Here is a 15,169-nt window from a genome sequence, read left to right as displayed (position 1 = left end):
AGCTGTTCTGTGAGACATACCAGTGTTTTGAATTAAATGCTAACATCAGCACCAAAAACCAAAGTATTGGATAATTTGAGATTTTGCTTTTATTACAAGTCAACATGAGGGGACGTGAACGTCAGTCCATCTAATAGCTGTCAAGACATTTCACTCCGAATCAAAAATGTCCAACTAGGTGATCACCAAAGTCGGTATCGGCTACACAGCTGACCAGCTGACCGACTGTCACTGCCATCCATAAAGCCATAAAGCTAGCACAAGTAAAAACACATCATTGATTCCTAAAAGGGTAAACTGTAAACTGTGTTGCTGAATCTTTACTGAGGCACTCCCAACAACAGATGAGAATAAGGTGCCATAACTTCATTTTGTTTGTTTGTGAGGAAATTAAGGATGTTTTTTTTTTATTGTAGTGGCAAATACCTCAACCTGTGTTCTTAAAAAATCACCCTCATCTGCTGCAGGGCTGTTTTGATTAGCATTGTTTCAATTTCTCCTTTGCATTAGCAGAGTACACTGCTTCATGTCTGCTCCTCAGAGGTACATTCCCACTTGCTTTAATTCTGTGCCTGAAAGCTTTGATTAAACCCACATACACAGACAACAGCGAATATGAAACACAAGGGAGGAGAGGAGAGAGAGAGAGGGATGAGGGTACTACTGTTATTTGTTAAAGCAATGGCAAAGCTCTGTTGTTTGTCCATCTCTCTTTTTCCCTCTCTTTTGTCATTCCCAGCAGATCTGCAGTCGTACCGCTCCACTCAACCGCCGCATCTACCTGTTTGTTTACTTATTCCCTCAGTTCCTCCACCATCAACATCCCTCCTGCCCGCAGTGTCTCTATCTGCGCCTCCTTCTCTGGATAATTCACTCCATCCTCACTCTCTCTGTCACTATCCCTCCATTTTGCTCCCTTTTCCTTTTTTTTTGAAAAATATCTTTATTGAATTTCACAATAATGTATTTACAAATACAATATATCAAACAATAAAGTGCAACCAGTGCCAAAGTGCAAACAATCGCCTTCCTAATTGCATTTAAAAAAAAAAAAAAAAAAAAAGAGTTCACAATATACAAAACAATTACACGTACATGAGAACCACAAAAGAAAAAAAATCTCTCTCGCAGTCTGGCTCTTTCTCTCTCAATCTCTTCATCACTTCCTCTTTCTCTCCATCACTTCCTCCTCCTTTCCGTTTATCCTTATGACAGTGAAAATATAGTCAGACAGTTAGAGGCCATCAAAAGGTCATCTTTAACACTAGTGTTAGATAAGAAAAAGGGGACAGTTAGGCGGTTAGTTCATATCTATTTGAGGGGTTTTCCCTGCTTAAAAATAGGTACTTCTCAAAGCTGCTATCAGGGGACATCATATGCTAATTTGTGCATTAGTGAGATCACTTGTGCCAAAATTTGTACACATTTGTACAAGTAAATCAAGAACTTTAAAAGAACGGTTCAACTTTTTTGGAAAAATGCTTCATCACTTTCTTGCCGAGAGTTAGATTTGAAGATCTGGAGTCTTGTCGTCACTGTGAGGTTGCCAAGCAACATGTTGAGACTCCAAGAGGTTGTTGCATCCGGCCAAAAAAAAAAAAAAAGGTACTCCAGCAGATACATAATCCCACGTAAAACCACATTTTTTGTTTTTACGCTTTGGTTTTTGAACAGATTTGTAAAAAAAGGGGGTGTAAAGTATTCATTAGTGAACTTTAGAGGCGCTGGTGGGTGGATTTTGTTATCCTCGCACACAGCTAGGTTAGCTGTTAGCTAAACCATGCTAACCTGCTGCAAGTTGTAGCTTACTGTTTATTGTACAGATATGAGAGTGGTAATAAGCTTCTCATATGCATTTCGTAGGTGTCAGTACTTTGTGCAATGACAATAAAGTTGAATCTAATCTATCTAATTCTTAAAAAGAAGTTTGTATTTCTCAAAATGTGTTCCAAATTTTTCTTTAAGGGATCTTTTAATGCAGATTAAAACAAGTACACATCTGTAGATTTAAAAGCTACACTGTACTTGTGACAACCTTGACTACCTGTTCAACACTAAACATTAACGTGTCTCTTCATTTTCCATCAACAACATACCTAAAAACCATCCAGCTTATCTTGTGCCTGCAGAGGCTGTAATATGGTGTAATACACCTTTAATGTGTATTCAAGATCAGTATGTTCTCACTTTGAGTAATGTGACTTTTTTCCATAGAAGGTCATTTTATGGAACTTATTTTGCTTTTGAAGTGTTTTCTCATTATGAACTAAACTGAACTTGGAAAAAAAAAAAAAAAGGCTTGAATGTTTTTTTTCTGTGTTTGTTTTCTTTTTTTTTTTTTGCTAGACTGAGTTTATTTGCAAGAGTCAATTTCCTCAGAAGTCGGAGTGAATGAAAAGTATAATGCATGCATCCTTTGTACTGAATGATTGTTGTCTTTTAAATAATTTAATAACTTGTCGGACGGGCACCCAAGAAAATAAATAATAAAACAGTCAAATAATGACAAACTGTGTTTAGGGACTTTCAAGATCTTTATTTGAGGTAATCCGTTTTTACATATTAACATTATCCCACCACTCCCTACAAGTAGCTGTGTGTGTGGATTGATCTTTTGAGAATAAGCTGCGGTCAGAAAAGTTGCTATATCATGGAAAAGAGTTACCACTTTGGTCATATCTGTTCCTTTTTAGCCAAACAGAAGTGAGGAATGATTTTTCCAAAACCAAAATTCAAAAGACATATGGTGCAGTTTGTTCTGCTTAACAAGTTACCAAGTTCTGTTACTGGCGCCTGCTGCTGCTGCTGCTGCTCCTCTTTAACTGCATTGTGCCAGATCAAGAGTTTTGCTGCTTATATATTAACAGACTAATATTCTTAGGTTTGTCTTTCACTTTGGAGCTCAAGTAAAACACCTGCAGGGAGACCATGACTGCATTTAAACAATATATACCAGAATCACAAACCTTCCTTTATGCTGTATCTCCACTGTCAACATAAAATCAGATCACTGTTTCTGCACAGTTCAATTTCTCTCCTGAAGTCTTTGCCATTTATATAAATGACAAGGAAGTCACATTATCAGATACACTTTTGTCTTACTGTTCAAAACCAACAGAGAAAATGTCTTATGTGTCAATCAATTTCCATCTATTCATCTGTCAGTTTATCTACTTTTTTTTTTTTTTTTTTTTTTTATATCCATCCATCTAAATCCAGGGAGGAGATTTTATGTGAAGCCTGGGCCTCAGGGCTCCGCTGGGAGACAACACAGCAGTAAAAAGTGTTTACTCTCCTGGAGGCGGTTGGGTTTAAGTGGCCAGCCAGGGTGCACCAGCCTCCCTTATGTGACCGTTAGGGAGGGGCAGGGAGGTGAGGTTCAAGAGAGGCACAGATATAAGAAGCTACTATTGACAACAAAGGGACCAACGCACAAAACCCTTATCGCCACTGCTGAAGTGTCTTTGAGCAAGACAAAGAAAGAGAAGGAAGTGATACGGATACAAAGCAAAGTGTCGGTTGCAGCTTGACACATTAATTGTGACACGGTTAGTCAAATTGAGCGTGCACGCGAGCACACAGGGGATCAGTAGAAGAAAAAAGGGGGACTTCACTATCTATCTACTATCGTCTCCTGTGTCTCACTCTCTCTCTGTTGCCATTACACACACACACACACACCCACACACACGCACACACACACATACCAGTCAAGTGAAGCTGGCAGATGGTAGATTGGTAAAAGGCGGACGGCGTGGTCCAGATGTTGCCGAACCCACAGTGCAGAAGGCAAAGGGCTTTGATCTGCCATACCACAGAGGAACTACTGGAACTGGATATGTAGACGAGGAGAGAGGAATGGATGCTAACCAAGGCTTTAAACGAAGGAGGGAAGAAAGGAAGTGAAGTGGAGCGAAAATGTGGGTGTTTGTGCGATTGTGTGTGTCTAAATAAGAGAGAGAGTGTTCGTGTAGAGGAGCGACGGATGATATTCCAGCATTTACGAGAAAATACCCAAGGGATCACTCACACATGTATCGCACACACACTGAAACACGCATACATAAACTGTGCATCCATGAACGCAGGCGCCTAAACACACACACACACACACAGTCCAGACTCCCACACATGGCTCTAGGGTTTACTCACATGACACATGACATCCATGTGGGGAACAACAAAGACACATGAACACACACACACAAAATCAACCCACATTGAGCTCGGGGGTAGCCTGCACCACCAGCCTAACCTAAACACCACCAGCCACACACACCACACATGCTGGGTTGTGAACTGGGGAATTGCTTTTTTACACACAAGTACACACACAGAATTGTTTTTCTCCCGATGTAATTTAAGAAAGCTGCATTCATTTATCAACTCAGGCCAGTTCTCCTCTTCATACTTTTTTTTCCCTGTACAAGCATCAGCTATTGCTTCCTCAGTCAAGTCTCCAAATTAGTTTCTTTTTGTCAATGGCACTTAATAACGGTACCCTGGCTAAATAAAGGTTAAATAAATCAAAAACTGCCAACTGAATCTCTGGGTGGGGAATGTGGGGTAGGCACATGCCAGCACATTTAGGTTTTGGCAGGCTGCTTAGCCAGCTCCAACACACACACACACACACACACACACACACACACACACCTCAGCAGGTTAACAAGTATTGTTTGGAGGTGAAATGTTTAAATTTCGCAGGTTCCAGTCCCCAGGCTGAAGCCAGTCTTCGCCCACAAGCCTCCAGAGGTGAATGGGTTTAGCTGGAGTCTGACTCACTCGCTGGAACCAGAAAACCGGCTCGGTTCTGGCCAACACTCAGTCACTGTGGTCAGAAAGTCAGCCTGCCAGCCAGGCAGGCAGGCAACCAGTCATTCAGTTAGCCTGCCAGTTCAGACTTCTCTGTCATTTCTGTGAGGTCAGCCAACCGTCACCAAGCCAGCCGGTCAGTCAATACAGTCAGGCAGCCGGCCTAAAATGTGTTAAAAGATGCACCACTCAAACAGTCATTGTGCTTTTTGGTTGGTCGGTGGCCAACGGTAGAAGAGAAAAGTTCTTCTGTAAGGGTGTGAATCTTTGGGAATCTCACAATTCGATTCAAAATTGATTCTCAATTGAATGAATAGAAAAGGCGACACTATTTTCAGTCTCTTGCTCCAGTATACCGTGTGCCAAACCAACCACTGGTGTCCTCAGTCCACTGAAATACAATATGAAACATAACTGGCAATTAAGATAAATGGTCCGCAGCCGTTTTATTTTAAAAAGTTAACTGCATTAATCAATTAATGAATTAATTTGAAAGCATCTCACAGTCTACTGCCTGTATGAGAATAACAAACTGAGGAGGAGTGCTCCGCTGTGTTGTTATTAACGTCATGTCTGCAGCAGTGGAGAGCAGCCTCTCTGCTGCACCGTTAGCTCCGGGGAAAGACATCGCCGTCCAAGACACTGAGCGGGCGCAGGGTTTTTGAGGTGAAACAGACTGAGCACCGAGTTATGTTTTTTCACCACAGAGTTGGTTTAAGTTGTTTAAGTGCTGCAGTGTGTGTTGGTCAGCCGGTCTCGTTTGCTACTACTGGAGTTCGCTGCTCTATTCCGCTAATGTTAGTCTCCGAGTGATGACGTAGAACATTATACTTCATCTCGTAAAAGGTAATTAGTCATTAAATTAGTCATTAAATCAAAAAATGCTCGCAACTGCTGCCTTTTTTTTGAAGATGAACTACAAGATAACTCTAGTGCGTGCACGCTATACACTGTACGGCATTTGTGACATTTGTTAAATCGATTCAGAATCGTAACTCACTGCTATTCTTATGTCCTTCCCCTCACTCAGACTGTCAGATGTCCATTTAGCAAACCAGTCAGGCAGTCATTGCAATTAGTCATCAAACAAGTCAAAAGCTGCCTTGTTTGATGACTAACTTTTATGTGATTAATAAAGCACCAAGCCACATACTGGCGGTGATGAAAAGGGCAGAGAGAATTTTGCTCGTATTTTCATTCAACCCCTCATTGACCCTTTACTCATCCATTCAGTCACTCAGGGAAAAGCCTGTTCTGCCAGGCAGTCGACAAGTGAGCAACCCAGGCAAGTGGTCACTGTGGTCGGTCAGTCAGTCAAGGCAGCGGGCCTGAAATGTGGTAAGCGACAGCCCCACTGACCCAGTCAAGAAATAAGGAAGAAAAAAAATTTGTGCTCGGATAATGGCAAGGATTATACAGAAATTTTAACACCATACATTTTCTCATTAAGTCATTAAAAACGTCAAACGCTAATCAGCCAGCAAGGCAACCAGTCGCCCCAAATGGTAAGCAGTTCTGTCAATGGTCAGCCATTCAGCCAGTCAGTAAAGAAGCTAGTCAGTCACTCAGCCAATTAATGACTCAATCAACCAGGCATGGTTCAGTCAGAAAACTTGTCTCCATTAACTGTGGTTAAAGATGTACCCAGTGACTCGGTGAACCCAGCCAGAAATGGAAATGTATTATTATGTTGCTTTATTTGCCATTATGGTTCTCCTCCAGCCTGACTGAGAAGTTTATTAAGCCCCTTCCCTGAGGAAAGAGATCAAAAGCTATTCCTCACTGAAAAATGTTATTAGTTTTGTCATGGGGACCTACCAGATACAAGCACAAGGGCCCAATTTGGCTCCCTTAGCCCGTACTTTAAAAAATACAGTTCTCATATTCACCCACTCATCCAGCCAAAAGCAACCAAATCAGTTTGTGGTCAGAAATACACCCACTGACCCTGCATAGCAATGTAGTGATCAGTTAACATGGGTGAATTTGGTTTTTGTTGTGCTGTAGCTCTGACTGTCCATCAACAGGTCACTCAGACTTCCATCCAAATCATCCCTCTTCTTAGCAAGCCCTTTTCTTCATTCATGCAGTAAACAGCCAATTAATCCATTCACTCAGCGGTTCTCCCAGTCTGGCTGCCATTCACATCATCAAGGAATTCAGTTTGTACTTATAAAGTCGTTAAGTGATCCCATCAGTCACGCAGCAAGTCAGTAAGACGTCTAGGGGAAGCAGTTAGAAATTCAGCTAAACATTTTTCCCACGAGGCCATAATCACTTCCTCTTTACCATATATTTACTATACGTAAGTGGTAGGGGTCAAGCAATCATGGGGGACGGGATAATCTGAGCAGCAGTACAAAATCAGTCAAAGAAAAGCATTACATCATCACATTTGAGAAGCTGAAACCAGCAAATTTTGGCATGTTTGCTTAAAAAAACGACTAAGAAGATTATTCAATTATCAAAATAGTTGCAGATTTATCTTCTGTCGGTCAACTAATTGATTAATCGACCAATTGTTACAGCTCCAGTCACAACAGTGCGCTATATTATCTTAGTATTTTATTTGAGTGTTTGTTAAATATATGCACTATACACAGTGCCCTGAAAAATTCCCACAGTGGAACGAAATAAGTGGTGTTCATGGCATGAATACAACATGTCATATGGATTTCTTGACATCTAAAAATGTGATAATTACAGTCGGGCAACTCTACGCCTGTCAGATATGATGCAAAATCAAGTGCCTGAAATCTCAATTTACTGCTCACTATAGAGTAAACTAGAGTGCTTATTATATGGTTAGTGGTGCATTAGTGAAGGAGGGAGTGATTTCGGACACAGCCTCAGAGTGGGAAACTCCACCAGAAAGGTTGGCATATATACGGTATTAATAGTACACAGTAAATGTATATACTTCTAAACAAAGAATAGTAAAAGTATACTCAGGTATTAGAGAGAACCTATTCAATTGTCTGTTTTAACAAAAAAAATAAAAAATAAATTAAAATGACCACTTCAGGAAACCAAAAACCTCTATGACAAGCTGGACGTCTGGAGAAAGTCAACCACAAAATAATCATAATAATTTAAAAAGCCCTAACTTGGTTGAACTCAACCAAAAACTAACTAAAGCTAAAGAGCATGATGAGATGGAGGTCTGGCCACACCGGTTTCAGGTTTCTAGCTGCAGCCGGACAAACTGATTAACATATGAACCTATACTGCTTCAGATTCTGGAGCTCCATTTATGTTTTTCAACTGGGAATCGAAGGCAGTACGCGTTGAACTCTTTCAGATAGAGATCGTAATGTGATGTCCAGTCTAGAGCTGCAACAATTAGTCGATTAATCAATTAGTCAATCGACAGAAAATTAATTGTTTTGATAGTTGAATAATCATTTTAGTCATTTTTTTAAGCAGAATGCCAAATATTTACCAGTTTCAGCTTTTCATATGTGATTATTTTATGCTTTTCTTTGTCATTTATGATAGTAAACTCTTGAGAAAACAACAATTTATCAAGAAAATAATCTAATCAACAGTGAAAAAGCAGCAATTCCTTGAGCAACAGGTTCAAATACTGATTGTGCCTGTTCGTCATCCATCCATGTAACTTAAGGCACTCAGACATTTTCAAAGAGCAGTTACATTAAATTACCAACAAACATCAGTAGTGTGTGTGGAAGCTATTAGTCCAATGTGAACTCACTGACCCTGTACATTATGGGGCTGATGATGCTGCTCTGAGTCATCTTATTATTTGATGAAAAGCCGTTTTGGAATGAGCACAGGGTATCTTTGGGGAATTTCCAGATGTTGTTGTGGACATTCTGATACATACAAACACACACACACACACACACATTCAGATTAAACGTGTGTACATACAGTAAACACTCAGGAACTTGCGCTGGTGGACGAGGCTGCAGCTGGGCCAGGCAGTTTAATTCCATGAGGAGCTTTCCAGTCATCTAACCACCACTCTTTTCCGCTTTCTCTCCTTGTTTTCCTTTTGTATTATGCGTGTCATTGATGTACTGTACTCTGTCATGACCTTTAGCTGGCTGTTTATCTATATCAGATATATTAAGGTAGAAAAACCAATGTCGTTTTTATCCCCACTGTTCTAAACTCGCTTTCTTCCAGACAAGAAAAGTTAGAGAGTTTGATAATTTCTTCAAGCAAGTGACAGTATATCAGAGATTTTTTTTTTTTTTTTTGATAATTGCTGACTATGAAGGAATGTACTACTGTCTTTTAAATCTGCTTGCACACATTGACTTTATTAGACTGTGGCTTTGAGTTGTTGTTTTTTTCTCCACTGGAGTGTAACAGCAGACATTTTTGAGCTGAAATTTACATTTAAAAATCAGCAGGAGCCATTTTTCTGTCATGGTAGTGTTCAGACTTTGTTATGAAAAGTCACGGAAAGTCTTCTCAAAACAGTTAATAAAAATGCAATATGACTGTCCTCTTAGCATTCCTCACTATAACCACACTAACACACTAATGAGCTAACTTGTGGCTAGCTGTGTCCCATGATTTCAATGAAGAATGTTAACAATTCCAAAAAGCTATTTTAGGCACACAGGCGAACATATAAAGTTTATTAAACTCGCAATGTGACGAGAGCTATGGTGCAGAAAAATAACCGGCGATGACTGAAAATGTCAAGGTAGACTTTTTAAGCTTTAAATGAAGCTTTGCAATACATGACATTTAGACGGTTCTCCATCCTCACTATCCAGCCATTTCTCTCCATCTTTCTGCCCTGGGGTCATTATCTGTGTGTGTGTGTGTGTGTGTGTTTGTGTGTGTATATGCGTGCATGCTTGCAACAGTCACTGAGTTATTAGCTGCCGATTAGCCTCCTGACCCACTGCAACACTGTCTGACTTATCCAGTGAAAGGATGCGTTGTGTGTGTGTTTTTGTGCATATGTGTGCATGAGCTCAAACCGATTCATTTGTATAAATAAACAGAAACTGCCTGTTTAGTTAATAGCAACCCGTTGTTTTTACATACTATATGATGTTCCACAGGAATGAATCTATTCAAATTGTGTTGGCTGATGCTTCCTCTCCGTACCTGCACCTGAATGCAAAGCTTGACATATGCGCCTCCTCTCTCTAAAGCCTCATTCCAACTCAATCAGTTTTACTGGGGAAGGTCCAGGGCAATTATAATTTTCATCCAGTCTGAACCTGCCAAGTCCACGGTTCTTAGTCCAGCACAGAAAAAAAATCTTAACAAATTACCTAATGTTTTCTCAGCAGCACTCAGTTTAAACTGACATCCCTGTAATGTAATAATGTGTTCAGTGTTTGGCAGCTGTCAGATTGTAATAACACATGCGGACTAATAGTCGAAATGGACTTTGGATCCTGTCTTTCAGTCGTGTTTGAGAGAGTTGCTATTATTTTCTACTATTTTATTTGTACCAAGAAACAGCTGAATGTTTTAAAAGTGCAGCATCTCCGAGCAAAGTTTACTTGTTTGCCTGATCGTGAGCAGCAGTTTAACCGAAACAGACATCTTTTTTTTTGCCTTGGTGCCTTATCAAGCAACAGTATCTACATTCTCTCTCAGTGTTCACACCTTCCATCCCCTCTGGGCAGGGCTTAAAGTTTGTTGACCTAAGGTTTTACATAGCATCCATGCGTAACTGACCTAAGCTTTGCATCTGATGACAGCTGCCGGAAAGCTGACCTACAGATATCCTATGACTGGTAACCACATCAAGTCTCCCCATTGTCCTGCTACAGTAAAGTAAGCTTTACATCTCATGAGTGCCACGCATTCTTGAAGTTTGCCAACCGATCAATCAATCGACACCTTTAAATATCACTGTTCTGTCAAAGAAATTGTATGCTTTGGTAAGCAATGTTCCAAAAAGTACGCTTTTGTTTTTTTTTTAATCTGCACAGTCGATCTTTTTGTCCAGTGGTACACAAACCACTTTGGTAAGGAGTCTCTCCATATGACGCTCCTCGTGGCCGCAGCTTTACACGCCATTCAGAAAGCCAATGTGTTTAGCCAAACCACAAACAACGGGTTCCCATTCACCAACTCGGCCACTAGTCCGAAGGGGGGAAAAATGAAGCAATAAATAAAATAACAGGTATCTCATTTCTTTCGTTTTGTGAAAAGGTGCAGATCTTCTCATGTGTATGTGTAATTATTTCCCTCTCCGGCTCGCCATTGTCATTGGGGACCCAGGCTATTGAGTCGCTGCCAAAGCCCCGTTCACTGTCTGCACATAGCTGGTGTTACGCAACGGCTAATTACTTCCACTCGGCCCCGACAAAACCATAGAGAGAGAGAGAAAGAGAGAGAGAAAGGAAAAGGAAGGGGGAGGGGGGGGTGTGATAAAATAAAATAGACAGAGGGGAGGAGAGATGACCAGACAGGGGGACAAGCAAGAGGAAAATCAGGGGGGGGGGGGGGGGGGAGAGAGAGAAACTATAAAGGAGATGTAGGGCAGAGATACAGGAGAGGAAGAAGAGACAGAAGAGGAGGAGAAAGGCAGATAAAAAAAAGTAAAGGACAGACAGAAAGGGAGTGGAGAAGGACGGGGAAACAGAGAGGGAAACAGAGATAAAGACTATCTTCTTCCTCTGGGTACTCTCTCCTGCAGTGTTTTGGTAGGGAGAGACACAAAAAAAAACATCAAACCATAATGACCTCTTCACCATCCGCAACAACAGTTTTACCGAAAATCATGCCGCAGCAGCCAAATTTGGTCCAAAGAGAGCGAGAGAGAGAAGAGGAGTGTTGTCAAAGCCAGACGGGGCCCGCAGCCCTTTTCCTTTCCAACAATTTTTGGAGATGATGTCATTATTCATAAAAAAAAAAAAAAAAAAAAAAGAAAAAAGAAAAAAAGAAAAAAGAAAAATGTGTCTGCGCCTCCGGCTCGACTAGAGCAAAGGGAAGAGGGGAAGGTGGGAGAGAAAGGAGGGGAGGCAGTTGAGAGGGAGAGATGTAGAGATGAAGACATAGAAGAGGGAGGAAGAGAAAGGAAGAAAGTGATGAGAGGAAACATGAGAGTTGGATGAGGATGAAAATATGCAATAGAAAAAGGAAAGAAACATGACATAAATGGAAAAGAGTGAGAGGGGGAAGAAAGGGACAACTACCTCAATTCATACTTTTGCTGCTCTAATTTTTAATAAAATCTCTTTAATAAAAGCAACACAAAGCAAAACTCTCCACATTTCCTGCTTCAACCGTCCAAAAAATAAAAATGACCTGTAAAAATCGAGCACTGCTTCACATCATACTAAGAAAAATAAGATTTTGTTGACACTTATGGGCGCAGGTAGTAGATATGGCCAGTTTTTGGTTGTTTTTTTTTTTTAAAGTAAGACCCTCTAAACGTCAACGGCAGTGTCGTTTTTGCAGCGGCATGAGAGATTGCACCGAACAAAGGCAATCACTGTCATTTCTTAGGCAGCGGTCAGACCGACTTTAGCACCGCCAACGCAGGGGGGCTCATCGTCCAGCAAGACGCTGTGTTGCACGATCAAATACGTAAAAGTGCACATTCACGGCAGACGACTTTGTCACACGGACACCGCGGTTCTACGGTTCACCTCGCGATCGTTGTGACGCAAGATAAAATATCTACTGCAGGAGCAACTTTACAGAGACATCTCACTAGTACCTGGAACACCTGAAGCATCCCACACACACACACACACACACACACACACACACACACACACGCATGCAGCCACCTGCGTAGTTTTAAGGCAGGCAGCTGTTTTCGGTCTAAACGGCAGCTTAGTTTTGCCCCATTTGCCTGTATCCTGGGGATTCTCTCACTGCTTTCCCTCAATTTTAACAAAGTTCAGTTGCTTAAAATTCTTTTGTTCTCTGCTACATGATGTATACTTTTACAGCGGATATCCGAACATCCTGTTATAACACAATGGATCACATCTACTCTGGAATTTATACCCATGGAAGCCTTAGGTTTTTTTCTTAAAGGACGAGTTGTTTCACTTCTATAAAATATGGAGGCCTTTTCTTTCTGACTGTGGAGAAAACGTGATGCAGACTCTTAAATTCAGTGAATGACTGAAGCAGACAGCTGTGGACTGATCATTTGTAACATCACTCTGTCCTCGTTGTCCTGTTTGTATGAGCAGAAGCAGTTTTTAAATGTTTACTAGCATTTCTGTTAACATTTTAACTCAATCTCTGTATCTCAAGAGTTTCCAGAACTTGGCAACAACACCTTAATTAGACCCAGAACTATAAAATTGGCCGGGCAGATACATCAGTACGGGGAAAAAAAAGCTAAGCAGCTTCGCTATATTTTTAAGATTTTTGTGGCATAGGCTTATTAGTAATTTATACTCTAAATTAAGATCGTTTAAAGATGTCTTCTTCTTCCTTGTTAAGACCAAATGTCTTACTTGTAGAACTTTTTTTTTTTTTACCCAATACCGAAAGGAAACCGCTTCCTGTGTGTGAATTAAGTTTCCTACCGCTGATTCCGCCCGACCACACGGGCTCGTCGGGGGTAAAAACCATGGAAGTCTGAAACGCTGCTGACGATTTCGGCCCAAACATAACAAATAACAGAGCGAGAAGGGGAGGAAAAGGAAGAAGCCGAGAGAAAGAGAGAGAGAAAAAGAGCGGCGTCGAGATGACAGACGAGAAAGAAAAAAAGATTAACAAACCGCTGTCAGAGACTCTGACATAGACCATCAGCTCAGTCACACTTACACTCACCCCTCTTCTCCTCAATCTCCCCCCCATCTATCCATCATCACTCCATTTCAACATCATTGTATATCACTTCATCATTTTATCTATCACATATAAGATAATAGGCGAGCACTCATTCATCCATCTATCCTTATCTATCTATGCCATTTCTCTTTCTCTCTCCCAATCTGCTCGTCCATCTCTCTGCCTTCAGGCTGTCTTCAATCTGTTAGCTCCATAATGTTTCTCTGTGTGTGTGTGTGTACTGAGATATTAACCATTCAGACAATGTAAACAGTATTTATCCTTACAAATCTTTGAAACATAAAAAGATAATCCAAATCATTTTTTTTTTGTATTCTCATTTCTATTATTTATTACCTTTGTCTTCCGCCCTCATTAAGACTCTGAAGGACTCATTCATGTGGAAATTTGTCAGTTTTTATTTTTTCACGAGTAAAACCGTTCATGTGCTCGTTTTGACTTGCTAGTCAAAGATTCAGATATGCCGTTTTATTTGGCGACACAAGTTTTGATTTATGATTTGTATTTTGTTTATCTGAAGAATTTTCTTTTTTTTGTTATTGGATCTGACTGGAATTTCTTATTTTCTCCAATTGCACAGTCAGAGTTGGTATTAAACAGACATAGTTCTGTTATGACCCTCAAAAATCTAATTTTTTTTTGATTCAAACTTGACTGAGTGAACATATTTGATGGATTTTCTACTTTTTGCATCACATCTTTTCTACATCATTCATCTTTTTCTACTCTGGTCCTTCAATTGGAATAACAGGAATTTAGAATAAAAGGAAAAGACGGAGGTGACGCCTTCAAGACCAACCTGAAACATCAGAGCCGATGCCCGAAACTCACACATCATCTCTGACACAGTATTATTCACCAGTTTTATTTTCAACTCTTCAGTGGCTTTTGGGTGTTACACACATGCAAAAGAAAAAATGTAACTTTACTATGAAATCTTATAACATATCAGCTCGCCTTTCACTCTGGCTACACGCTCGTAACTGCGTCCCGAAGTGTATTTTCTACCGTTTTACACACGTAGCTACCGCGACTGTGTGTTGTGATCTGAGCGCTGCCAATTCGTGGGTGACCTACACTCAATATTGTGCCTGAACGCATCCTGTGTAGACAGAGAGGGAGGACTGAAGCTGCTGCTTTCACTACGCAGCCTGTGTAAACATTGTGTTACTTGTCTCCTATCTGCACGAGTCACTTCCTTCTGCATCTGGTTTTCTTGAGGCAGGAAAAAAAAAAAAAAATGTTCATGGATACACAACATTTGACCGAATCTCACATGACCGGATAATTTGCCTGTCTCCTGATGAGAATGCATGGATATTGTGTATGTGTATGTGTGTGTGTGTGTGTGTGTGTGTGTGTGTGTGGCCTCCCAGTATGACATGTCTGTCTAACAGGCATTACCAGGCAGTCTGAGCATTTTCATTAGTTCCTCGAACGCCAAACAAACCACATGGGTATGTGAAGCAGCTGCGGCAGTACTAGAGATCCACAACACCCTACTGGGACGGGGGAGAGAGAGAGAGAAAGAGAGAGAGAAAGAGAAAGAAAGAGAGAGAGAGAAAGAGAGAGAGAGAGGGGGAGAGAG

At 40.8% G+C, this 15,169-nt stretch overlaps 1 protein-coding gene across 1 annotated transcript in view; it reads right to left on the bottom strand.

Moving 5' to 3' along the window:
• jade2 (jade family PHD finger 2) overlaps positions 1 to 15,169 on the bottom strand; it is a 202,614-nt gene that overhangs the window by 121,542 nt on the left and 65,903 nt on the right. The window lies entirely within an intron of this gene.

The sequence above is a fragment of the Thunnus albacares genome, chromosome 13, assembly GCF_914725855.1.
Source record: "Thunnus albacares chromosome 13, fThuAlb1.1, whole genome shotgun sequence".
In the NCBI taxonomy this organism is placed as follows: domain Eukaryota; kingdom Metazoa; phylum Chordata; class Actinopteri; order Scombriformes; family Scombridae; genus Thunnus; species Thunnus albacares.
The sequence above is the reverse complement of the archived record's forward strand: the minus strand, read 5'-3'. Positions and strand labels throughout refer to the sequence as shown.